Genomic DNA, 27,193 nt, shown 5'->3' with positions numbered 1-27,193 from the left:
TCTTAGTGAAAATAAAGCCAACTGATAGTTATCATTTTTACTTTATTTGATCTCACTCTCTTACTTTACCTCCCCAACCTCCTCCAGAAAATGATTGTGAACATCCCCTCCTGTGTCAGAAGGCTAAGTAGAAAGTACCAATCAAATGGAGGTGGGCTTTGTTGTTTTATTTTTCAAAACAAACAAGTTTAATTCATGTGATTTAATAATTTACATCAGAAACAAAGTCTACTCAATAAATGGTAGCCAACACATGTCATCATAGCTGCTCATCAGGTTTGGCCCCACGTTACACACTTTTATATCGACATGTGCAATGTGCTGTCATGGGAAATGGTGAGTGGGGACAGGGCCTCTGCTCTCACAGAGCACACAGCCTGGTGGGGAGGTGGTGTTCAATCATTGCCCTTTTTTTTTAATATACTTACAAATTATGGGAAATGCTATTTAAAAAGAACAAAATGAGTCAATGAAAGTGAAAAATACAAGGACAGTATTTAGGCTGAGGGAAGACAGGGAACCTCTTTGAAGAGCTGACACTCCACTGAGACCCAAAGTACAACTCAGGTGCTGCAGGTGAAGGGCAGGGACACATTGATAAAGGGCTGATATCCAGAATATACCAAAATCTCTTTAAACTCAACAAGAAGGATGAACAACCTGATTAAAAAATGAGCAAAATTCCTGACACAGATCTCATCAAAGAAAAAATCTAGATGCCAAAGAAGTCTATGGAAAGATGCTCCACAGCATCTGTTATCAAGGGGATGCAGACTGAAACAGCGAGGTACCACTGCACACCTGTCAGAACTGCCAAAACTCTGAACACTGACAGCACCAAATGCTGGTGAGGATGTGGAACATAAGGAATTCTCATGCATTGCTGGTGGGAATGTAAAATGGCCCAGATACTTTGGAAGACGGTCTGGCAATTTTTTACAAAACTAAACGTACTCCTAACACATGATCCGGCAACTGTGCTCCTTGGTGTTTACTCGACGAAATGGAAACTTATGTCCACACACAAAACTGCATACAGATGTTAATAGCAGCTTTATTCCTAATCACCAGAACTCAGAAGCAACTAAGCTGTTCTTCAGTAGGTGAATGGATTTACTGTGGTCCAGCCAGAAAATGGACTATTATTTGGTGCTAAAATGAAATGAGTTATCAAGGCATGGAAAGACATGGAGGAACCTTAAATGCATATTACTAAGGGAAAGAAGCCAATCTGGGAAGGTTCCGCAACTGTCTGATTCCAACTGTATGGTGTTCTGGGAAAGGGAAAACCACAGAGACTAAAAGATCAGTGGCTGTCCGAGGCTAGAGGGGAAGGAGCAATGAATGAGGTGCAGCACGGAGCATTTTAAGGTCACTAAGAGAGACTACTCTGTATGATGCTGTGACGGTGGATACATGTCATTGCACATCTGTCCAAACCCACAGAGTGCACACCACCAAGTGTAAATCCTAGTGTCAAGTCTGGGCTCTGGGTGATGATGACGTGTCAGTGCAGGTTCACCCATTGTCGCAAATGCATGCTCTGGTGCAGGCGTCAATAGTGAGGAGGCTGTGGGGACAAACTGCAGTTCATACACTGAATCCACCCCCAGACACCGCTGTTAATAAAGCTCTGTGGGTGTGTGGAATGTCCGGATGCTCTGGCGTCTGAACAGCAGGGCTGAGCAGCTGCACCAGAGATCAGGATGTTTGCAGACCCTGAAATATTTACTCCCAAGCCCTTGACAGAAAAAGTCTGCTGAGCCCTATTCTAAACGAATCAGAATTCACCCTGATGAGACAGGACAGCAGGGCCCAAACCAGGCATGGTTAATTGGACTGAAGCAATGTTTTAGTTCCAACACCTTTGCTGAAGTCCTGCAGATCCAGCGACAGACTGTAGCCAGGAAGCGTCTGCACAGGGAGTCGGTAGCAGGCCTTCCCGCCAGGCTCCGTAATGCCGGGGGCCGCGCGCTGCACGGGGGCCACCCGCTTGAAGAAGGCGGACTTGCGGTGGAAGCCGATCAACTCATAGAGCTCGGAGAGGATGCTGCACTGCTGAATTCTCTCCTAGGAATGCTGAAGCACAGGGAGAAAAGCAACAAGCATCTGAACGAAACATGTAATGGAAAAAAGACCCGTAAAAAATTTTCCCTTAAAACAGAGACCGAACGACACAGGAAGGAAGAGGAAGGCTGACTTCATGCACTGATGGGGCCGGATGCAGAAATGCAGGGAAGCAGCGCTGTGCGGATGCTCCAGACCCCCTCTGGGCCCCACCTTTCCGCGTTCCGCCTCTCCTTTTACTAGAAAGGTCCGTATTCCCTGAAACAGAGGAATCTGCTACCTAAACATGGGACACAGAGAAGGGAAAGAGGAAAAGGACGGGAAAGTAAAGGAACAACAGTTCATCTACACCCTAGGGTTTGGGCGGGACTGTCACCAAACACACAACATCTCAAAGCACAGAGCACACAGTGAGAGGCTAACAGAGTGACTGCGACTTCTGCTCCTTAAACACCAGCTACCTGCCAGAACACCCTGTGCCCGTTACTGAATCATTACAATCATTTCAGAAACTATTACTACCCCAGCTCACAGGCAAGGAAATCTGAATCTCGGGGAGGATTTATTATCATCCTGGACAAATTCCCATGGCCCAGAAGTGTCAAAGCCTCCGGCAGACCCTGGACTAAAATGCTCCTCATCACCACGGGCCCTGAGCCTCAGGCTGAGGCCACGTTAGGTCTGCACCGGCCCAGAGCACGAGTCTGTGGGACAGGGAGTGGTCCCATTTGAAGTGCCAGGCCAAGGCCCTCAGGAACATATGTAATGAAACCAAATACCCAAACTCATTTCCAACGCACTTCCCTGTCCGGTAGGACTGCTCAGCACATCTGGCTTATCACCTGTGCACAGGCTGTGCAAGGGGCCCAGACAGTGACGTGACGTCCCCATGGAAGTGGCTCAGAGACCGCTTCATCACAGGACAGACTCTCCCGGCTTCCAACGTTAACTCTCCATTCCATTTCCAACTGGAAAGTAAGTTTAGACTTGATTTCCTCTCCAGAAACAAAGACACTGGTAACATCAGCGGGAAACTCAAGACTGAGGAAGAGTCTCCTGGACATTTGGAAGGATAGGCTGGGGAGGGAACAGAGATAGGGATCAGAAAGACCCGTGTTCCAGTCCAAAGTCTGCACATCACACGCTTTGACAGTTTCCTTATTAATACAGGTGATAAAATCTAATTATGATTTTTTTGAAAACTAAAAGAAATAACGTATGCCACTAGCATAGGTGTAAAATCCTCCATGAGTGTTCCAGAAATGGACGTGACCATGGTTAGATACTGTCTGCCAAGTCTTGTGTGCTAAGCTCACATCAGCCAGCCAGAGATGTGCCAGAGAATGCCTCAACAGCCAGCAGCCTTCTCCAACTTGGAAACTCACAGTGTCCGAAGAACAGGCAGTGGTGGATGCTTTGGGACACTGTGGAGGTTGCACTCCAGTGATGACTTTAAAAAGTTGGGGAGAATTTAGGGGACCATACAGTTCAAATACAGTAAACTCATTCCATGTCTACAAATATTCATCTGTAGCCATGATGATTCAGAGAGGAAATACATATTCAAACGTATATCATTTTCCCACATAAGTGCATCAAAACAATTTGGAAAGAATGTAACTTTCTTCTCTAGATCACACAGTGGGGATTACAAGGTTTGTATTGACAGCACTACGTGTAAATCATCTGCAAACGTAACTGGGTCCATTATCAGTCATCATCATTTGAAGGGATGGATGGAAAAGAACAAAGCCAAGCTAATACTCTTCGGTAATTTGTTGGGTTACGATGTCACAGAAGAGACGGACAGCTCAACCAGGAACCACTCTGCCGTGATCACGGAGCCGGGGAACGGGATGGGCGGCAAGATGTATGGCGCAGCCGTAGCTGTGCCTGCCCTTCTAGGCAGGTACCCAGTCACTTTGACAAGGTGTCAAAAGTGTATGCCCACGTCCTCATCACCTGTCATGCATTAAAGAGAAATGGAAACCTATTAACGGCCAATAACCTCGGTGGGTACACCGTCCAAAGAGCAACGTCACAGTTTGACAACTGGCCATCCCGGTTCCCTGGGCTTCATTCTTGGAGAACCTTAAAAACCACTCCTCTGTCCTCAAGAAGTTCTGCCTACTTGTCCTATATTTGGCTCAGGGATACAGCACGTTCACGTGGACTTTAATGTCTGCACAGATTTGACTGTCTTTCTCCAGGTTCACTTGTCCATTCTGAAGAGTCCTGAGTTAAGTCCAAACTCCATAAGATCAATTCCCTCCAGTGACAACTCAACGAGCCTGCAATTACAAACCAACTGAACAGGACTGTCCTCAGCTAAAAATGTCACCCGCCCTTCACTGCTTTCTTAATCTCCTGTCCTGGCTAATTGCAACAGTCTAACACCACCCTCCACCAAGTTCCCCAACTATGTCAAATAGAAAGTAAGGTCCATAAAAGAGGTGACAACTCCATAGTCACCTCTGAATTCCTAGCATATATTAATGTCAATAAATAGAACTATGATTATGGCTTCTTTCCTTTAAAACCTTTCTGGTTATTTAAATAAGACCATGGAAGGGAGGTGTTTGGGTCCAGTATCTTGATCCAGAAGACTCTGGAGACCTTTTTCGGAATGGCTGCCCACTGATTCATTCAAAACACAACTTCTCTTTCCGGGAGGAGCTGTGATTTTCTGCCAGGAGTTTGTTGTCAGTCTCATGCCAGAACAGATTTAAACTAAATACTTACATTGGATATGTTATTTTTCCCCGCTTCCAAAAAAATTGACTTTCCTTACTTCCTTGCCTTGAGAAATGCTTTTTTACTTTTCTTTCTAATTCACCCTTTTATAAAGCAGGATTATCAGGATGTGCTTGGCCTTACATAATAACAGCCATCCAACTCCCAGTGTGAGAGGCCTGGGGCTCACCTCCTGCCCTCCTGTCAAGGCAACTGAAACTCAGTTCAGGAGCCAACTGGCCCCCAGGGCTTCTAAGGCTCGTGTATCTCCCAGAATCCCTTCTTTCTGGTTGACTTGGCTTCTGAGGATTTCCCCTCACTTTCTTGACAATTAGCTGTGCAGCTTGAAAGATGAGGAAGGAAGGTCTTATTTCTTAATCAGCATTTTAAGGAACTTATGTAATGAAGGTTTTCAAGAGTTTCTAGAACCCTCCATTGCCGAGACAGAAAACACACTAGATATATTCTAAATCTAGCTATCATGTGCATTTTTTATTTGCTTTTGTTTTCTTAACTGCTAACAGACATTTTTGAATTAAAAAATAAAATAAGGCCCCAAATAGGATAGAACATTGAAGAGGAAACAAAATTAAAGGGGAAAGACAGAAAAATGATAAGTACTCTACAAAGTTAATAGAAAAAATACACTATGGATCAGATCAGCAGTTCTCAGTAACAGCTAATTGAAACCTGACCATGAGGTAAAATGTCTCTCCTGTCAGGAGACGGCCAACAGAAAACAGAATTAAATCAACAAACTAAAATTCTAAGTCTGGCGAAGTAGAGAAGTCTACCAGCTAAATGTGTTTTCTTCTGGAAAAGAGGGAGACTCACAAGATCTTTTCTGTGGAGCCTGAGCCCAGGTGAGGATGGTGAATTGAGCTCTGTAAGTACCCAATTAGCAAAGTGAGTGATGAATAAAGAGACGTAAGCTTTGATGACAGAGATGATACTACTATTCACTTGTCCTGTAAGTATGTCTTCACGTTCAATGATCAATACCTCGGCGTCCTCAGGGATTGAGATTATAGGAAAATGCACAGCCTGGGCCTAGACCTCCACTGTGATTGTGGCACTGCACTTAGATGTTTCAAGGGCACCACCAACTCCACCCTCTGCCTTTCCCAACTCAGTCCCATCACTCACAGATGTGACTGGACCCCTCATTCAGGGCCCAATTTCCTCAGTCAATGAGTCACACCACCCACACCTCACCTACAAAGTTCTCACTGGCACTCCCTCTGCACTGACTGTGTGCTGGGGACCACGCTGCACATTGTGCACACGTTATCTCACTGGATCTCCACAGAAGTCCTGGGAAGTCGGTATATCACTGCTTCAAGTAATAAGATAAATTGTTTCACTTCCTTGAGTGCGTCATCCAAAGTGACACGGCTACTGAGCCACAAACTTGGGACTGAAAACCATTTGAAAATTGAATACTGCTACACCTCATAGCCACCCTACTCTGACTTATCACATCACCTCCTGCCGAGCCTTCTAAATGTTTCTAAGCATTCTACAAGACAAAAGTGATCTACGAGAGCACCCCTCTCCCCTACTTAAATTCTGACAATGACGTTCCACTTCCCTTAGGAGAAAGCCCCACCGGGCCTGAGCACAGCCCAACGGCCCGGCATCCGCGTTCCCTGCGCGGCCGCGCCGCCTCACCCACCACGCAGTGCTACACGTGCCGTGTCCAGGACAGGGATGCTGACTCCGTACAACCCGGGGCTCGTCTTACTCAAACAATGATCAACCTCTTCAGTGCTGACTCTCAGAAAAATGTTTTCTCTGGATGAATCAGTATCTTTTTCCTTACAACTTCCCATCATTGATAATGAGCTCCCCCCAAAAGAGAGAAAACCTAATACTCAGACTCCTTATCTGTAAAGTGTGAATAACAAGGAAATATGAGAGGTTTTAAGCGGAATAATATTCATGTGAGGCTGAGGGACAATTCCCAACATACAGTAAGCACTCAATATGTGCTTACTTAATATTAATAAAATAGATTCCATTCCAGCAACCTTAAATCAATGCTTTATGGCTTTGTCCAAAAGACTACTGACAAACTATTGGACGAACCCCTTTGAGCAGATCCACCCAAGCGTACTGGGATAGGTAAGACTTGACTCCAGTTACAGCTGCAGCCAACCAGCACTACGGGGCGGGGGCAGTTTGCTCAAACTCTTACATGTTGTTTGAGCATTTAGTTGTAGTTATTGAATAAAGACAGGTATTATATAGTCAAAGCTCCTGAAACATAAATCTTCAAAGATTGATGCAAATTAGTTTCAAGTACAACACTCTCACTAGAAATTATTTGAAAATTATAGTCTTAGCTCCTCCACATATCGAAAGGGCATTTTCTTAATGTATCTGACTATATACACTGAAAGGATTGTTTAAAAGAAATTAAGATGAAGCCATAATGAATAAGCTTTCAGTATAATCTGCACAAAGCCCCACCCAAGGTTCTCACTTCTCACTTCCACATAAGTGTTCAGGTAGCTTAACCTGGGTCTTGGTCTCTTATGACACGGGGGTGGGAAGAATTGTGGATAGATTTATGTAGCAAATATAAATCTAGGGTATTTGCTGTGTAGGAATCCTAGAAATAAATAAATTGATATATAGTCCCACCCTTAGGAAGCTCAGCCTTTCCAATTACAACAGCATTAAAAATAAAATGAGATACATTTAAGAAGATTTTACAAGATTTGCACATTGAACATTTTGAAGTATCACCAAAAAAAAAATTAAAACATCTACATATATGGAAGGCACCCCATGTTCATGGAATGGTAGACAATATTGTTAAAAATGTTAAGAATCCCGAAAGTGATCTACAAATTTAATGGAATCCCTATCAAAATTCCAGCTGACTTCGTTGCAAAAATTTAAGAACTGATGCCAAAATTCATATGGAAGTGCAAGGGACCCAGGTCAGCCAAATCAATCTTGAAAAAGAAGAGCAAAGTTGGAGGACTCACTCAATGGTTACTACAAATCTATATTACTCAAGTCATTATGGTACTGGCATAAGTTTGGATGCATAAATCTATGAGAAACAATAAAAAATCCAGGGGGGAAACTTACATTTACAGTCATTTTTCCAGAAATGTGCCAACAAAACTCCATTGAAAGAATAGTCTATTCAACAAATGGTGCAGAGACACCTGGGTATCTGAAGGCAAAAGAATGAATCTGGAATCTGGACCCCCGTATTTTATATAACAAATAAAATATTAATTCAAAATGGATCACAGACGGAAACGTAAAAACTAAATGTATAAACATTCTAAAAGAAGACATAGTTTAAATCTTTGTGGTTCAAGTATATGCTATGGCTTCCTAGATACAATACCAAGAGCACAAGTGAAAAAAAAGAAAGATAAAATTGACTTCATCAAAATTAAAACCATTTGTTACAAAGGACATCATCAAGAAAGTGAAATGAAGGGGAAGGGTGTAGCTCAAGTGATAGAGTGCGTGCTTAGCAAGAAAAATAAAATGAATAAATCTAATTACCTCCCCTAGAAAGAAATTGTTTTAATGTTTAAAAAAACTAAAGTGAAACGACAATCTGCAGAATAGGAGAAAAATTTTGCAAAGCATATATCTAATAAGAGACTAGTATCCAGGATATAAAACAAATGCTTACAACTGACCAATACAAAGCAAATCGACCCAATTTTTAAATATGCCAAGTATTTAAATAGATACACAATTGGCCAATAAGCATATGAAAAGATGCTCAGCATCACTAGCGAAATCAACATGAAAATGATATCTGATTTTACACTCACTAGGATGGTTATAATCAAAACATGGACAATAACAAGTGTCGGTCAGGAGGCAGAAAAATGGGAACCCTCAATACGCAGCCATTGGAAAGGGGCAATGGTGCAGCTTCTTTGGAAAAGCCTGGTGTTTCCTCAAAAGGTTAGAATTACATGGCACAGCAATTCCACTCCTACATATAGAGTCATCCCTCAGTATCCTCGGGGGGTTTGTTTCAGGAACCCCCCACCCTGGATACCATAATCCAAGGATGTTCGAGTCCCTTTACAATCAGCCATCTGGATCCATGAAGTGGAAACTACAGAAATGGCGGGCCAACTGTACAGCCAACAGAATGAAAATATATTCTCACAAAAACTTGCACATCAATATTCATGGCAGTATCATTCAGAGTAGCCAATGGTTACAAACAATATCCATCCATCAATGAACGGATAAACAAAATTACCAAGAATAGTCCCACAAACTTTTGGTCATTAAATCTTTGACAAAGGAGGTGAGAACATACAATGGAGTAGACAGCCTCTTCAGAAAATGGTGTAGGGAAAAGTGGACAGCTGAATGTAAATCAATGAATTTAGGCCACTCCCTCACAGCATACACAAAAATAAATTAAAATGGCTTAAAGACTTAAACATGTAGACAAGACACTATAAACCTCTTAGAAGAAAACATAGGCAAAACATCTGACATACATCTCAACAATGTTTTCCTAGAGCAGTCTACTCAAGCAATAGAAATTCAAGCAAAATAATACAAGTAGGATCTAATTAAACTTACAAGCTTTTGCACAGAAAAGGAAACAAAAAGCAAAACAAAAAGACAATCTATGGAATGAGAGAAAATAGTTGCAATAAATGAAACTGACAAGGGCTTAATTCCCAGAATATGTAAACAGCTTTTACACTTAATAAGAAAGAAAAACAAACAATTCAATTCAAAAATGGGCAGAAGTCCTAAAGAAACTTTTCTCCAATGAAGACATACAAATGGCCAACAGGCACATGAAAAAAATGCTCAATATCATTATCAGAGAAATGCAAATCAAAACTGCAATCAAGACTCAACTCTCACCAGTCCGAATAGCCATCATTCAGAAGTTCACAGACAGTAAATGCTGGAGAGGCTACGGAGAATTGGGAACCCTCCTGCACTGTGGTGGGAATGCAGTTTGGTGGAGCCATTGTGGAAAACTGTATAGAGGTTCCTCAAAAGACAAAAAATTGACCTCCCATATGACCCAGCAATCCCACTCCTGGACATATATCCAGAAGGAACCCTAACTCAAAAAGACACTTTTACCCCAATGTTCACAGCAGCACTATTTACAATAGCAAGACATGGAAACAACCTAAATGTCCACTGAAAGATGACTGGATAAAGAGACTGTAGTATATTTCTCCAATAGACTACTATTCAGCCATAAAATAATAATAAAGTAATGCCATTTGCAGCAACATAAATGGACCTGGAGAATGTCATTCAAAGAAAAGTAAGCCAGAAAGAGAAAGAAAAATACCATATGAGATCGCTCACATGTGGAATCTTAAAAAAAAAAAATCAAAAAACAAAGACACAAAAAGATAAACTTATCTACAAAACAGAAACAGACACAGAGACATAGAAACCAAACTATGGTTACCAGAGGGGAGAGGGTGTGGGAAGGAATATATTGATAGTTCAAGATTTGCAGATACTGAGTATGTATAGAATAAACCACAAGTTTATACTGTATAGCACAGGAGATTATATTTAATATCTTAGAGTAACTTATGTTTAAAAGAATATGAAAATGAATACAGGTATGTTCCTATTTAACTGAATTGTTGTGCTGTACACAAGAAACTGACACAACATTATAAACTGACTAGACTTCAATGAAAATATTTTTAAATAGACCAAAAACGAAAAAAAAGAGAAAGGATATTATGAAACCAAAAGAATAAAGTACTGACTCAGGCTACATTATGGATGAACCTTGAAACTTTATGCTAAAATAAGCCAGACACAAAAGGACAAATAGTGCCCTTTAAGGTGAACTGTATCTAAGCGTTTACTGTATTACTTCTGTAAATTTTCCGGAGGTTTGAAGTCTATCAATATCAAAATAAAATGTATTATTCATTAAAATCATAAAACGCTTCCTCACAGGAGGGCTTTAATTATTAAATGCAGAAATGCATGTAAAGCTCCTGGAAAAACACTATGCACGTCCACACACAGACACTGCTGTCACTGCCGCTCAGAGGGTGGTGCCAGCGCTGATGAGGGCTGCCTCCACTCGCTGCCCTGCAGACAGGAGTGAGGGCCTGGGCTCTGACAGGCAGGGTGAGCGTGACCCTGGGTCAGACACAGCCATGCCCCAGACTCTGCGTTACCCAACTTTCTTATACAAACTGCAACATGTAATGTAAGGCTACAGGGATGTATCTTACAACACAGGGAATACAGCCAATGTTTACAGTAACTATAAATGGAGCATCTATTGTACACCTGAAACATATCATATTTCAAATCATCTATATCTTTGTAAAAAATTAAAAAATAATTTAAAAATGTTATCACTTTAATATTCAATTCGGTATTTAAGTAACTACTAAACAGCTTAGAATGTATAAAAGCATTTAAGTGTGCTGTTTGTTTACATATTTATTTACTTTCAGCCTCCTGCTAAAAGAGAAATTAAACAATTTTTTTAAACACACCTTAACAACCATAACAACAAAAAGGCAAAACTGAAAGTGAAGAGAAATTGGAGATTAAATACTTAAATGAAACCTGGGGGAGGTAAAGTCATAAAAATGGATTCCCTGGAGTCAGGGCAAGTGTTAAAGGCCGACTAGAAATTCAGCTGTAAGATTCTTGGCAGCTAAAGCAAAAAGAAAAGATCATGGGGGGGTTGTAGAGGGTGTGCTTAGCGTGCACGGGGTCCCGGGTTCAAGCCCCAGGGCCTCCACTAACAGATAAATACACCTAATTACCTACCCCCCCAAAAGAGTCCCAAAGAAAAGAAAAAGAGAAATTTCTTTCCAAAAAGACCTGATATTAAATTTGGATTAAATACTTAAAAAAAAAAAAAAAAGAAATATAGAAAAGATGAATGACACTGTGAAGGAAAAGCCCAGCTGGGCTAACGAGCTAAGTCACAAATCTAAGTGTGATAAGTGTCGGTTTACTGATCTAAGTATTGCTGGGCTAACTCGTAAATCTGAAGTTTAGTGTCAGTTGAATGGGCTAATAAGCTAACTCGTAAATCCAAGGTCAACAATTGTCAGTAAAGTGATCTGTTCCAAATTCATAAGCTTCAGTGTACTGATTCCTTGCTTTTTGTTGTTTGAGACTTATTGGCTAATAGCCCCTTACTTGTAATTAACCCTATAGAACCTCATGTGCAGGTCTTGGAGGTGCTCAGAGCTTCGGAACAGAAGCCCCTCTGAGCCCGCCGGCGTAATAAATCTCAGTGCATGTTTCTTGGCTGGCCTGTTGTTTCTGTAACAACACAAGCGATAATGTCCTTGAGATAAATCTGTGATGGCTGCTGGCAGGTCCCCATGTCTCACGTGGCAAAATCTGAAACATCTTTCTCACCACTCACAGTCATCATAAGCCCACTCCACACTTCCTGCTGTTAAATGCAGGAGCACAGGCTGGGTCCGGCCTTTGCTCTCTCTGTGTCATCACAGTGAGACAGAATGGAAGGGGCAGAGCACAGCCATTCAAGGAAGGCCACAGCAATTAACAACAAAATGGTGAAGGATTCAACCCCCAGTAGGCCTTGAAGCTCAGGATGAAGAGATTTAACTTCTAGCAGAGCTTGAGCTTCATTATACACCCATTGTAATAGTAACATGGTGAATAACATGCCCCAAGGCTCCATGGCAGTCCCAAGGCTAGCCACAAAAGGTCAAAGGGTGGGAAATGGCCAACTCCCTGGGAATCCCAGCCCCTTGCCCTTAGGCTGGTCCTTCTATATATTAGCAAATGAAACCACCAAGCCCAAGAAAACGAGCAACACAGCGCCACCTCGCGGTCACCCCTCTCTCTCCCTCTTCGGAGAAAGCCCACACTCCGTGGAGTGTGTACCTACTTTTAATCTGAGCACCCAAACCCCACACCTCGTGGCCTTTCTCTTGCCTTTCAATGTGTCTCTGTGAATAAATCTACCTTTCCTCAACACTGGCTTGCTCTTGAATACTTTACTGCACAAAGCCAAGGAACAAAATCTGGTGGGACACATCCCAGGGGCTCAACCAAAGCCTGGGACACAGCCCTTCTCATGCCTCACATTTTATTCCTTGTATCAACAGGACTGGGTTGTGAAGGGAGCTCTGAGGCCCCAGCTAAGGGACAGAAGCTGCCCCCAGGGCTCGAATTGGCGGGCAGCCTCTTCCCCAGCAGGGGCCTTGAGGTCTGCACGGTACTGTGTTTCTCTGTTGTGCTGAATCCACAGCCACAGAGCGTTCTCCCTAGGCCTGTCCCCACAAAACCCTTCTCTCCAAAATACAAGCACATCATGTCACAGTCCTCTTGTTCAACCAGGAAATGCTTAACCCACTTTTTCCCTCCACAGTAAAGTACCTAACTGTCCTCCCTCCCATCCCAACACTTCTTTCTTTGTGAGAACTCTGCACTCCCCACACACCATCCTGAACGCAGGTGCCTTGCTGGCTGGGACCGAGATGTTTCAGTCTCACACAGCCTGCATCCTTTCACTTTCCCCTTGTTACCATAAAAAAGCCTTTCCTGAGTCACCCACAAATCTGATTCTGAACTTCATAAAGTGCTGAGGTTGCAGTCACTGTGTGCATACCTCCCAGGTTTTGACTAGGTTTCCTTCACGAGATCTTCATTAAGGAGCTGCATCAAGAAGTTGAAAGAGAATATTCTTACATCTGAGCGGAGGAGCCTGCAAAAAATTTAAATGGCTTTGAAGAGAGAGTTAACCAGGGACAGAGAGGTCGCAGGTCCTAGTCAACAGTGTCATGAGGCAAAATGTTCTTCAAAGGCTCAGAGTGGCTTCTGAATGCGGAGACGGCAGGGAGGAGGTGACACGCAGTGAGTGGGGTGAGTGACACAGGGTACGCTCCCCCAGCTGGGGAAGAATTGGATTTTGTTCCAGTTTTCCAAACAAATTCTTACTACCTTTTTCTCCTATTGTCACATACCATTTCCTACGAATTAAGAATATCAATGTCAGTCATTTGAGACACTTGGGAGAAGCAACACGATGCCATTCACATGGCTGGGACATGACAGCCACACCAGTCTAGGTTGTAAGACCAGTGGGGGTATTTCCATGGTGATCACGGGCATGCAGCAAACTGCTCAGCTTCAATGACCTCATCTCAAAGGTGGGGCAATAAAACTACCAAGAAAAGTGCGTGATGATTATGGAAGACATCTGTTTACTAGGTAAGTGCCCGTGACAGCTGCAGCTTAATGGGGAATGAGTATGATTAACAAGGCCCTCTCTACCTGGCCACACGCTCCCTGCTTTCCTGCCTTGGTGCAGCAGCAGAGTTTGTTTAGCTGAGATGAACGCCCCCAGAGCAGCCCCGACGGGAAAGCTCGCAGCTCTGCATGGCGAGGCGTGTTCCTTTCCTTCTCAGTGCTGGTCACAGTTTGCTGTCATCTGTTTTTATGATTATCCCTTTTGTAACTTCCTCTCCTCCGGAGTTTTTGCTCAAGCAGTGCAGAGCCAGGTGTGTCTTGCGGCCTGCCCGATATTCTGGGCTGGGAAACAGCCGACCCCACATCTGGTCCTGGTGCTGAATGGAGAGGGCAGAAGGCCCTGGGGCCCATGCTGAACAGAGGCCCCTGCACCCAAAATTATGGTCTGACTTTGGGCAAATTACACAGTCTTCTTTACCCTGAGATTCCTCATCTGTCCATGAAAATAACTTCCCATGGCACACAGAGTTACCAAGATTAAAGGGAATCACCATATTCACAACCTATTCAAGGGGCTACCAGTGCATCCTCAACAGACACATGCTGCCTTTACGGCTCTGACACATGCCAAGCGGGGCGGCCGCACACAGTGAACACTGCTAAGTGCCAGTGTGTTAAGTGCTTCATGTGTGCTACAATACTCTTTAGAACTTACAACAATCCCAGGAAGAAACGAATATTATCATGCCCATTTCACAGATTCACCAACAGGTTAAGAGAGGTTGCATTCTATTCCAAGGCCGTATGGTGAGGAAATGCCGATTTAAACCGGAATCTGGGCCCAGGCCTAGGCTCCGTCTCTCTCCCATCCACCTGACCATTTGCCTATGAATTCCACCTGTCCAATACACAAGTTTGCAGCCGGCCAGCTCTTAAATGCAATGTGTGCCACCATTTGTCAATGTTGGTTAATTACCATAAACTGTTCTCAGAAACCACTACAGAAAAGAAAGGTGGACTTAAGGAATTCTGCATTGCCTTCTCCTGTATTGTGCAGAAACCCTTCCCTACACCACCAAATCCAAATGTATGCTTCCTCCATGTTTATATTTGCACACGGCTTATTAAAGAAGAATGTACCTGCAGTAATTCCATCTCGGTTGCTTTCCAAGTTTGCAGATTATCCATAATCAGTCCGTGAATGAAAATACTACAATGTGAATGAAAATACTGCAACCATGTCAGTAAACAAAGAGTGCTGAAACCAAGTCATTAGCGGCTGCCGCCAACTCCCAGCGAGGACAGGCCTGCAGCCCAGCAGCTGCAGCAACTCACAATGGTGCCCTCTGAGCAGACACAGAATAAGAAAGGACAGGATACTGGCCCTAGGTAGCTAGGTGCTTGTTTAAAGAATGAATTCAGGGAGTCCAAAATATTTGCTTCCTCCCATACATAGAAAAGCACTAAATTCTTGAACTTGAGATACCTGGCTTTCTTTAGATAACAAGCAATCTTTTACTGTTCCAACAACCTGGTCTTTGTTGTAAAGCTCCTATATATCCCAGCTCCTCCTCAACCTCTTGGGAGCAGTCCCTCAGAGAGATCTGAGAGGCTGTCATCACGGCTCGAGTCGTCCCGCCAAGTAAAACATAACTCTTAACTTTTAGGCTGCACATGTATTTCAGTCAACAGATTTGGACACCATGAAGGGACCCAGAGCAGACTTTCTCCACCTGAACTCTCCGAGTATCTGGACCCTTGGTACCATAAGTGGCCCTTTGTGCCCATCTGCCTCCTCGGGGAGTCCAGATGAATTTGGGTGAGTCTCTCTTGGTTCTCGGAAATCACATATTGTTTGATGATCCTGAGTTTTATTTGGCGGTGTTTCCAGGTAACTGGCCCTCCAGTTGAAAGATACTGTGGTGAATTACCCACCCAGTGGAGACATACTGGGTGGGGCCTGGTTGAAAGATAACGGGAAATACCCACCTTGCGGAGACGTCCGATGTGGGGCTGGTGGAAACATACCAGGAAAATACTCACCCAGTGGAGACGTCCCGAGTGTGTCCAAGTTGAAGGACACTGGTTTCAGGGCTGAGTGGTTAGGTAAGAGGTTGGTCTAATGTTTTCCTCAATTTGGTTACCTCCTTTGAATTTTTCAGGATAAAAGTAAAACTCTTATGAGTAATCTTTCAACTCCAAAAATGGGACCCTCCTCCTGGCTGGTAACAGCTTTCTCTGGTGACAGAGAATCTTGCAGGAGTGGTAGAGGCAAAGACTTCATGCCATAGAGTTGTCCCTGAGGGAAATCTTACTAGCAAATTTATTGTGAGAACCCGACCTTACAATGTGGAATAGAACTTTCAAAAAAAAATAAAAAACAGAAAAGAAAAGAAATAATGACAGATTGCCAGCCTGCAACTATTACCCCAGCCAGGTTTATGTACGTACAAAACTTACAGCATTAATTGGGAATTAGAAAAAAAAAAAACCTCACTATGAAAGTAACTAACCAGGCCTGATAAAAACATTTTTTGGAATTCTGAACTTATACAAACAAAATTCCCGTTAGGGGGAACTTGGATTTCTCTTCCTGTGTCCTTGAAATGTAAACGTTTTATCTTTCTCTGGGTGTTTTAAGTGTGTGTATGTATGTATATATAAGTTTACTTTTTTTTTTAAAGGAAACCTTGGACTCTGCCATAAAAAAGGTTCAAGTATTGTGTACATATGGTGGCCACGCAAATAAATTGGGATTCTAAGCAATTCTTTGTACCAATTGTCAGATATTTTGCCATCTTAAACTTTGTTTCATCAGCCTGGACCACAAAGGCCTTTAGCTTTTGAAGACTAAACCTTTGAATTTTATTTAGGCAACACCCCCACTCTCATGTGGAAGAGCCTCTTCATCTTATTGGTTTAAAATCACTATATATATATTATATATATATAATATATATATTATTATATATATATATATATAAAATGATGGCCATATGATGGATCCTTTAATTTGGAAAAACTTTTAAATTGGTGAGAGTTGAAAGAGATCTCATTATAAACAGCTGTTTTATTGGTATCTATTAAAATCAATTTTAAAGGTAGAAAAATATATCTAATGTTTAAGCTAAGAACTTAGTGAAAAAAATAAAACTGGTTTGAAAAGCTACATTTGTGTTTTTCCTTTCCGATAAATGGTTCTAGGGATGCTAATAAAAACTTAGAATAATTAATGTTAATTAGGTTGAATAACTGGAAAAAGGATTGTTAAAATGTCGGGAAAAAAAAGATAAGGGGCTTAACTCAAGTGGATAAATATTTTTATATGGTTATTTTGAATGAGATAAATAAAATGGACATTTTTGGATTTAGGTACAAGGTTTTGATACTACACTACATATAGTAAAAATAAAGGGCCAAAGAGATCACCTACTGCCCCCCAACATTATAGTTCAAACAAGTCCGTTTTATTTGCCGCAGTTTAAAATATATGTATATATAGACTGAAATACTTGATCAATGATTGGGACAACAGACCAATTAATCAAATTAAAAATTGAGAAGGGTCTAAGCTCTTTGGCTGAAACTTGGGCATCCTAGAGACTTTTCTATAAAATTAGATACAATGCACACACAAAAAAAAATGGCTTCTGGCACTCCTTCTATAAATAAGAATTATTGATTAAAACATAAATATAAAAATTAAAGGTATAAGATTTAATAAAATTGAGATAAAAGTCTGTAAAATTGGTATATTTAAATGGTCTTTATATAAACCTTTTGCTTAATTATGTTGTGGGATAGATCTGTTTCAATGGAAAAACGCTTCCCCTTCTTGGTGTTATAATTCTGGGCACAAATCTGTCCCTCAGAAAATATTAATTGAACAAAGTAAAAGAAACAAACAGAGTTACATGAGCCGTCCAGTATAACGTAAAACTAAAAACTAATATTCAGTGGCTAATAAAAAAATATAATAAGAGGTTTACCCTGGGTTTAACTTATAACTCAAGGAAAAGAGGCCTTACTAAATGCCTTATGCAAGCTTTGGAAAACATGATAAATTAAACCTTAAGGTTTTAAAAGATGGAATTCTTTGTTTACAGCTCTTCTCACTGATAAAAAATAATGCCAATTAAGGAGAGAAAATTGGGTCTGGGTGACAGAGCAGTTCTCTGGGGAATTGGAAGATTGTGTCTTTGTCTTGCAGATCAGAAATGGAAATACAGCAAACAGTGACCTAGGACTGAGCCTAATTAGCTCAACGAAATAAAACTTAAGGCCAAGAAATTTTTGGCATTTTAGAACTCAGAACTCTGACGTGTCCTTCAGACTTTGTCAAGAAATCTTAAATGTCTGTTTCATAAATAGCAAGCCTTAGTGATTTGAGCAAGCAAATTCACTTTACTCCAACTATTATTATACCTATCTTATAAGTAAGTTTTAAAGTGAAGCTATGAGATCTCTAGCTTTTGTCTGTTTATAAGACTGTGTACACATTATTGATGTGAGATATTTCTACAGCTAAAAAAAAATCAAAGTCAAAGAGATCTGCTTAATTGACGTAAAACATAAGAGCTTGAAAATTAAGTATTTTTAAAATAAAAACTGAACAAATTGACTTTCAGCGACACGTGAACTGGAAAATATTCAATATTAAGATAATATTTGATATTGTTTAATTTAAGAATGTTCTAATTAATATAGACATCTTTAAAGTCATCAATATTAAGTATAATGCTTTTACTGTACCTAGGTTTAATGAAAGTCAAATAAGATCCTGTTATATCTGTTGCAGAATTGTCAAGAAAAAAAAACAGTAATGTGGTGTGGTAAAATTTTAAGTAAATTAAATGCAAATGAGATGAGAGCTTTGGGTAAATTTTTAAAATATATTTTTAAAATGTATGCTTAAGATAATCTCTAAATGTTTGGTATCTTTAAATTCTAGAGTTGTGCTAAATTAAGTCAAATGATAGGATTTTATTAATAGCTATGCCATTTTCAGATAAAATAAGATTGAAATATGAATTACTTAACATGTAACTTCCTCTTACAGAGAAAATAAAGGTGTTTAGAAATACTAATAAATGGATGATGCCACACTGAAATAGTCTCTATTATTAAGGGAATGATCTCAGTATCCTAGGAAAGTAAGATAAATGTGTAAAGGAAGTTATAAGAATGGAATTATATTTTGTTAATGAAAAATAGTGAATTTCTCCTGAAGCTGGTTACTTCTGAATGGAAGAGAAAATAAGGGACACACTAATATGACTATAGAAAGCTATGGAAGGCTTGTGGAAGAGGAACCCTGAGGAAAGAGTTTCATACGTGGTCGGAAATGGCTAAGTTTAGAATCAACTTGGGCAAAGTAAATGAATCTTAGAAGTAAGCAGGTACAAGACTAGATTTGGTTTTCTCGCTGTTAAGAGGAAAAAATTTTCTTAAAGTGTTAATCCACCTTCAGTAACAGATTGTAAAACTTCTTATACCACTTAACTGATCTGTTCTGCCATTACCTTTGACGCATTTTCTTGTTAATGAATTAGTACTACGTTACAGTGATCTATATGTTTATCTGACCAAGTGTTCTGAAATCTTTTAACAAGTTCCCCAAATATCAATTTCTAATTAAAGTTCTTTTAATCTCCAGTTAAGTTTGGGATGCTACAGAGGGCCCCTGAAACATCCCAAAGAGAGATTTTAATCTAGTAAATTTCATTTGGCATGTTAAATAACACGGTATTGTCAAATGAATAATAAATTTTCTAAGGTTATATTGTATGAGAAAATATTATTAATATAGATATTGTAGAAATTATATGGACTCCCTAAAATTCTGGTATATCTGAAATGTTACCAGTGATAATTCTGGGTATAGTGACCATGTTTCTTTATCGATTATAGTGTAACGGTGTTTAACCATGATTTTAAATCTTTTGTCATTTATAGACAGTTAATGGTTGTCTTCTGATGGTTTTGCAAAATGCTTGCTCTTCAAGGAGATTTACTGATTTCTAATAAATTTCAAACTATAGCAGTGAACTAAACTGGGTAAGGAATTTTAAATTTCCAATGAAAACTGTGATTAAAAGAATTAGTTACATGTGACTGAGTAAACTGGTGAATATGGTTATAATTTTTGATTTTGTTTATAATACTACTGGCTTTTAACCTGTTTCCCAGACATAAAGAATCTCTTCTTTTTAAGCTAGCTATGATTCAAAGCAATTTGATAAATTATACCTATGTAATCAGACTTGGAACAGTTATCTTTTCTCTCTATCTGATCCCTCAATAGACTAAAAACTCTTAGGCCCCCAGTGGCTCTATCAGACAAATGAGGAAGATCATCTCCTAACAGATATAGGAATCTCAAGGTACTTTAAGGATTTTAAAGAGAAAAGAATTTACCTAAATCTGTAAGGCAGAAATCCATGACAAGCCCTTGACGGGGCTTTCCTGGCCTTAGCAAACCTTATTAACATTCTACCCTGAGACTCCTAATTAAAAGTTCCAACACAGCCAATTTAAAAAAGCCTATATGATCAAATAATCAGACAACTTGTAAAGCAATTAATCTTGACATGGCTTTATTTGAGAAAAATGAGGGTAACTTTAGAGAGAAAAAAGATTATATTTTAGTGGATATTAAATTCTAGCTTTGTTAATTGACGTCCATATTTACTAACACACTTCCCAATCATTCCTTGCTGTTATGTCACATTGCTGTACAGTTTAACTGAATTATTAATAGGATACTCTAGCTTTGTTTCTGAAGCTCACTAATCTATCCTTGGGTAAAGTTCCAATGCCCCATGACCTGCAGCCAGGGGATTATACAAACTGGAACAGGCATGACTTAAAGAACTGTCTCCAACCTGAATGGAAGGACCTTTTATCAGGTACTCTTAAATAGACCATACAAACCAAAGTTGAAGGAAACGGACTTTCGGGTTCATTTCCTATCAGAAATAGCCCCTGCAATGCACTGACCTATAGAGCACTGCTCACCTTAAAACAATGCCCAAATGGAGAAAAAGCTACCAGGCCAGGATGAGAAGAAGACGATATCTGAGGTAGACAGCTGACCCAAGACACCGTACCAGGCCTGCATAAAAATTACTGTGATAATTTCTCCTAACTTTGATTATGAACTACTCCAATTGTTAAGTTTATGGTAAATTACCTATGTCTAGTTCTTCTGTGTTACCTTTGTGAGTTTCCCTACTCCAAGGCTCTAACTAGATAGCCCTCAGAAACGTTATTCTAAAAAGAAATTATAGTTCTGTTTAGGCCTCTGTTGATCTTACAAGGTGGGAGACCTCACCTGACCAATTAATACCTGCTCTGAGACTGACCATAAATATGAACTTTCTCATAAGTTCACTCAAACTCAATCAGAAACACAAGCAAAATTTTAACCCCAAAATACAACTTCCCGACTATTAAATTCTTAGTCGTGACTTTATTAACGTTACTAGCTGTATTACTTATATCCTATCTATTTTATAAAATTGTCTGTTACATTTCCCAAAGTGTAACTAGGCCTACAAAATTGATGATGACTAAACATCTTGAAGAAATAGATAAAATTTATAACCCTGAATAAAGTAATTGTAATAGTGTGATTCTAGGTATGGGAATGAGCAATGAAGGGAAAACACTTCCTGGATCATAACAAACAAGTAAGACAGGTGATCCAGAGAATTTTTAGTATCAAAAGGGCCTGATAAAAAACTAACACCTTGAATGGCAACTCAGAAGATTCTTCACCTGAACTAGGATTGAGCCATCCTAGCACCATGGGACAAAATTGGTCATGAAATGTCTCTCAAAACATTGACAGAATTTAGGACCAAGGGGGAGCACTGTGAATGAAAATACTGCAACCATGTCAGTAAACAAAGAATGCTGAAACCAAGTCATCAGCTGCTGCTGCCACCCCCAACGAGTGCATGCCTGTAGCCCAGCCTCTCAGCCACTCACAGTGGTGCCCTCTGAGTGGACTCAGAGTAAGAAAGGACAGGATACTGGCCCTAGATAGCTAGGTACTTGACAAAGGGATAAATTCAATGACACAAATGTTTGCTTCCTCCCATACATAGAAAAGCACTTAATACTTGATCTTGAGATATCTGGTTTTCTTTAGATAACAAGCAATATTTTATTGTTCCAACTACCTGGTCTTTCTTGTAAAACTTCTATATATCCTAGCTCCTCCCCTACCTCTTGGGAGCAGTCCCTCAGAGTGATCTGAGAGGTTGCCATAACGGCTCGAGTCCTCCAGCCAAATAAAACATAACTCTTATTATTTAGGCTGAACGTTTATTTCAATGAAGTCCCAGAATAGACACAACTCATCAATTCTGTAATGGAACACACTGGATCAGGAAACAAAAGCTTGTTTTAGTCTGGAAAAACTACGGTTTCCTCTTTCTTCCTGTCATTATACAATCCCACCAGAACTCATTAATTTGCTGTCTGCTCATCTGGCAACCAAAATCAGAGGAGTCAACTCAGCAGAGTGCTCTACTCGGGAGAACACCCCGCAGTAGCACTGCAGGCTACCTGCCTTCCCGCATGCTCTGCTGACCCTTGGTGTCCTCCGTGACAACCAGGAAAACAGAGCTGTTCCCAAAAGCTGCGAAGTCCCACACGTTAAATAAATCATTTTATTTTATACGATATTTTACGTATATACCCATCTCTGAAAAGAGATTTGCTAGAAGCTCAAATCTTCAGCATCAATCTGCAAAGGCAAATCCGGTCCGCAAGGGAAAACAAGACTTAAGACGAAGCTAAGGCGTCCAAAGTACTCTCCACGACCTAAGGCCTCCAAAGTCCCCTGCAGGACCTTCAACCAAACTTCCTGCAGGCCTGCAGCTGCAGGCGGCAACATGTCTGCTTTTAAAGCAACCCCTTCCTGCCGTCGGGCACTACAATGTCCCTCTACGCCCTCCCTTCTCAGGGTAAGAGCAGCCGCTGCAGAACCTCACAGGGCAGCACAGACAGGACTGGGCACAGAGGATCAGAGCTAAACTAAGCCTTCTGATGACACGAGCTTGTCACTCTGTCACTTTACAGACGAAGATATATATATAGAGAGGTGGGGTGATCTTGCTCAAAGTCACACAGCTAATAAGTGGCAAAGTCTATAACTCTGCTCCTCCCTCCGGCATGACGCCCCAGCTGGGATGCCCACAGGGTTCTCTCATGCCTGCCTGACCAGTCCTTTCCTGTCACTCATAAAACACCACAGGGTCTGAACCTAGCCTGCCTTTTCAGCATCTTTTACCTCCAGTCTCTCAGTAACAAGGCTGCTCGGGCCACTGTATGACTTCTGGCTTCCCAAACACTCCGTGCTCATGCTGGTCTTGCCTGTGCATCCTTCCCCCTGCTCAGAGGCTCTTCCTCACCTGCAGGAGGACGTTTCCACTCTCTGCAGGGACACCCCATCAGGGAAGCACTCTTTTCGCCCTCAGCATTGCAGGTGTCCCAGGCCACATCCCGGGCTGCCCCATTAGGACTGCATGTACCAAGGGGACTAATCAGACTAGCAGCCTCAGAGCCAGGGATTATACCCGTGTCTCCCTGCAAACCTACTGCCCGCCTAACAGTCCCCAGCCAGCAGGTCACCTGGAAGTCACAGCAAGTGCCCCACCCAATCCAGAAGTCTCTTCATTTGCCAGCACCGCTGAAGAGTGGTTTCCAACCTTTGGTCAGTTTTGCACAAAAAGGACCTTCCACTGTGAACCGGGAGGGGTTTTGCTTATGCTACTCACCCTTACTGGAAACGTCAAGGGAAACCAAAAGGCCTTTTCTTGACACTTTTTTGATGACACCCTCCCACCCACAATACTCAAATGTTCAAGAGAATTGGGTCCACGTGATTTTGTTTTCCTTACGCTAAGTGGCTCAAAACACTGCAAGGTTCTTTCTCTTTTGAGGGTATTTGTAGTAAGTTTATAGGCTTTAATCTGCTTTTGTCTCACTCTTCAGTATCCCTAGCAGTTGCCACTTCTTAATCCCTTCAGCAGCCTCCCTCCCAACATCAAGTCTAGGAAATCAGCTGTGATGAGGGGCCCAGGGGCAGTCACAGAAGATGCAACTAAGGCACAGAGAGGTGACATAATTTGCCCAAGGTGATCAGCTTCCACCCCTAACAGTGTGTGTCACGTCCCTCTGTTTAACTCTTATGCTAAGCAAGCGATCTATTTGTAGATTATGGTTATAAACAGATGAGGTATGAAAATACATACAAGGACACACATCAACTCTAAGATGTTCATTATCTCCACTACTTTGTTTCTATTTATTTTATTTCTCTTAAAAAAAAATTAAGAACCTCTGCAGTCAATATAGCAAAATGTTACTGGGCTTTAAATACAGAATATAGAGGTTTTAAGTGTGTCATTACTCATCCTTATTTGTATGTTCACAAGACAAACTGATTTGAAAGTCTCTCTCCCCTCCCCCTACTCACTACTGGCTCTCACCTGAGCTCCCAAACCACACATCTAACAGCCTTTCACATTACCCACAGCTGTACTCATCAGTTATCCCCCAGAAATCCCTCTACAGCTTTCCCTCCTCAGAGCACAGCAGGACCATCACTTACCTCATTAATCCACCCAGAAACCTGTTCCTTCCTCCATCCTACCTTCACAGACAGCATTCATCCTTTCCTTTTTACCATCTAAACATGCCTTCAATCTGTTCGCTTTTACCCACTTACCATCCCACCGGTCAAGTGGAAGCCACCAACACTGCCCACCTGGACTCACGAGTCTCCCAAGTGGCCCCAAAGCCACTCTCCCCTACTTGAGACAAATGGGATTGTGTCACTCCCACGCTTTTAGGACTGATTTCAAACCCACTGTTCTTAGAAGAAAGTCAAGTTCTTCACCTGATGAAGGTCTTCCCATCAAATTGTCAGCTCAGGGAGGGGAGGACACGCCCTCTCCCCTAGGACCCGCCCTCTGGCAGAGCATCAGCTTGGGAGGACCTGCTGAGCTACACCAGCCTGTATTCTAACCCTGGTCTTGAGTTCTTAGCAAACTGCTTCACTTATCCATACAAATCCAAGGTAGATTAGAAAGATATTAGATGTTGTGCTAGACTATTGATTTGGGGATTTTGCACTAGCAACCTGCAAGTACATGTTCTAATGATTCTGTCTTCTTAAAACCACACCCAGATTTAAGTAGTATTTGTGGAATGTCTTCGGATTAAATGGGACTGTAGTTTTACAGACTTTATGTTTTATACCATGAACAACCCGGACAGGGTCACAAATGGAACCGCCTCAGAAGTGACAGAAGACAGGTGAGAGGCACAAAGCAACAGGTCACAAAGATGGTAAGAGCAAAGTTGTTTCTCCAACCCCCCAAAAATTTTTTGAAAGAACCGAAAACTCTGAATTTTGTAAGTAAAATACTATCATATAAAGAAATAAAATAATCCTCTTCATCAGGGTTTCAAGATCTGACTCCAGAATTTTTAGCATGCCATATTGAATCCAAGCACAGAAAAATCAGATGGACTTGTGGTGAGTAAGTTCCAGGAAAACTGCAGTAATTCCTCCACTTGTAAAAAGACATAAACTCACCTGTCGAAGATGAATGTAAACCGCATTCTGGAGAAATTCGGTAGCTCCCAGGCTCCGCTTCTGGATGGCAAGGACATGGACAGCTTCGAAGCATGCTTCTAACTCAGTCACCAGCATTCTTACACTGCAGGGGGAAACGGAGGCCCTCAGTCAAGAGCAGAGGTGTTCCTGTCGTGTCTCGCAGGCCGTGCCTCGGGGACTCAGTGCCCTGTAGCAGCCCGGCCCCAGGCGAGGACCCGCAGCATGGCCCACCCAAGCAGGAGGTACACTGTGCTTGAGAAAGCCCATCCCCGATGGGGGCAAGAGTGGCTGGTGGTTTTGAGTGAACATATAAATGCCCATAGAAATATGCCTGCATTCATTCAAGTGATACAAGCAACAGTAGCAGGCTATTTAACAAAGTTTCAACTGTCAGTGGAAATTTACCATTCCTTTCCACTTGTCCCCTGCACTCTGAGACAGGCTTAGGCTCTCTCACACCTGCAGCTCTGATGCAATAGTTGTGAAGTCGTTTTACTTTGCTGCAAGTGTCCTCGCTCCCCGTGTGGCTGTGACTGTCGTCTCTTAACACAGTCAGATGTCTTCCTGAATCTCTCCCTGCGTTCCTTGCTCCTGCTCCTCAGATCCTAAGATAAAGGGCAAGTGAAGACACATGACCAGAAAAGGCACCGTGGACTTGAACGAAGTCCTCAGTGATCCCCTAGGTGAGTGCTGCCCACCCCTTACCTTCGATTCTCAAGGTTCTGCCCAGGGTGACATCCAGACAGGAAAGCGTCCTAGGCCAATTTAAAGCTGTGTGACTTGGGCCCTGGGACAGGTGCAGGAGCTGGTTCCAGAGCCGTGCCCCTCCCCACCTCTGCTCCCCTCTCTCCCAAGGACCCACTGCCAAGCCCCCAGGTTCCCTGATATTCTGTCCTTCTCTTCTAATCTAATCCAAGCCCTTTTCCTCTTCCTTTATTCCCTAATTATCACCAGCTGAAGCGGTTTTTCAGTCACATTATCTGAAAAAATTTCCTGCAGCTGAAAAATGTCTCCAGAGGTGAATGCCCATATGCTGGTTCCTGAAGAGAGCCCCTGGTTATGGGGTCCCTCACCAACACCCACGGGGCATCAGACATGTTGCAGAGTCGACCACACCCAACAAGAGTTTGCTGTGATCCCAATGCCCACACAGCATCCCTGCTCTCATAAATGTATTTGGCCCAATTATCCGTTACTAAGAAGCAAAAGTAAAAAAATTGCTCATGTTTCTTACTAAAATTATTTATGTGGTGGGAAAAGAAATTGTAATAGAAAAGAATAAATTTGACTGCATGTTAGATCTGTTCATTTGGCTTTAAACCTTTGCTGTTTTCTAGGCTCAGACTTGGTAGCTCTGTACCTTTTGTAAAAGAAAGTTGCCTTTAGCCTGAAATATCCAGGAGAGCCTATTCTCCGGGCTCTGATCTTTCACGATGTTAACTCTTCTGCACTTATGTTGAGATGGCAAGTTGCAAAATAGAAAATCAACTTTGGTTTTTTTTTGGAGGTTTAACAGGGGCACCATGATTTGACCCACGTGGACAGCTGCAAGAACAAAGA

General features: G+C 41.7%; 1 long non-coding RNA gene across 1 annotated transcript; it reads right to left on the bottom strand.

Moving 5' to 3' along the window:
* Positions 1-27,193, bottom strand: LOC141573435 (uncharacterized). The gene is made up of 4 exons (XR_012499124.1): positions 26,994-27,193; positions 26,039-26,238; positions 25,613-25,736; positions 1-2,079 (listed from the first exon to the last, which is right to left on the bottom strand). It is a non-coding gene; the product is annotated as an uncharacterized LOC141573435 (long non-coding RNA).

The sequence above is a fragment of the Camelus bactrianus genome, chromosome 15 (assembly GCF_048773025.1).
Source record: "Camelus bactrianus isolate YW-2024 breed Bactrian camel chromosome 15, ASM4877302v1, whole genome shotgun sequence".
NCBI classification, from domain to species: Eukaryota; Metazoa; Chordata; class Mammalia; order Artiodactyla; family Camelidae; genus Camelus; species Camelus bactrianus.
The sequence above is the reverse complement of the archived record's forward strand: the minus strand, read 5'-3'. Positions and strand labels throughout refer to the sequence as shown.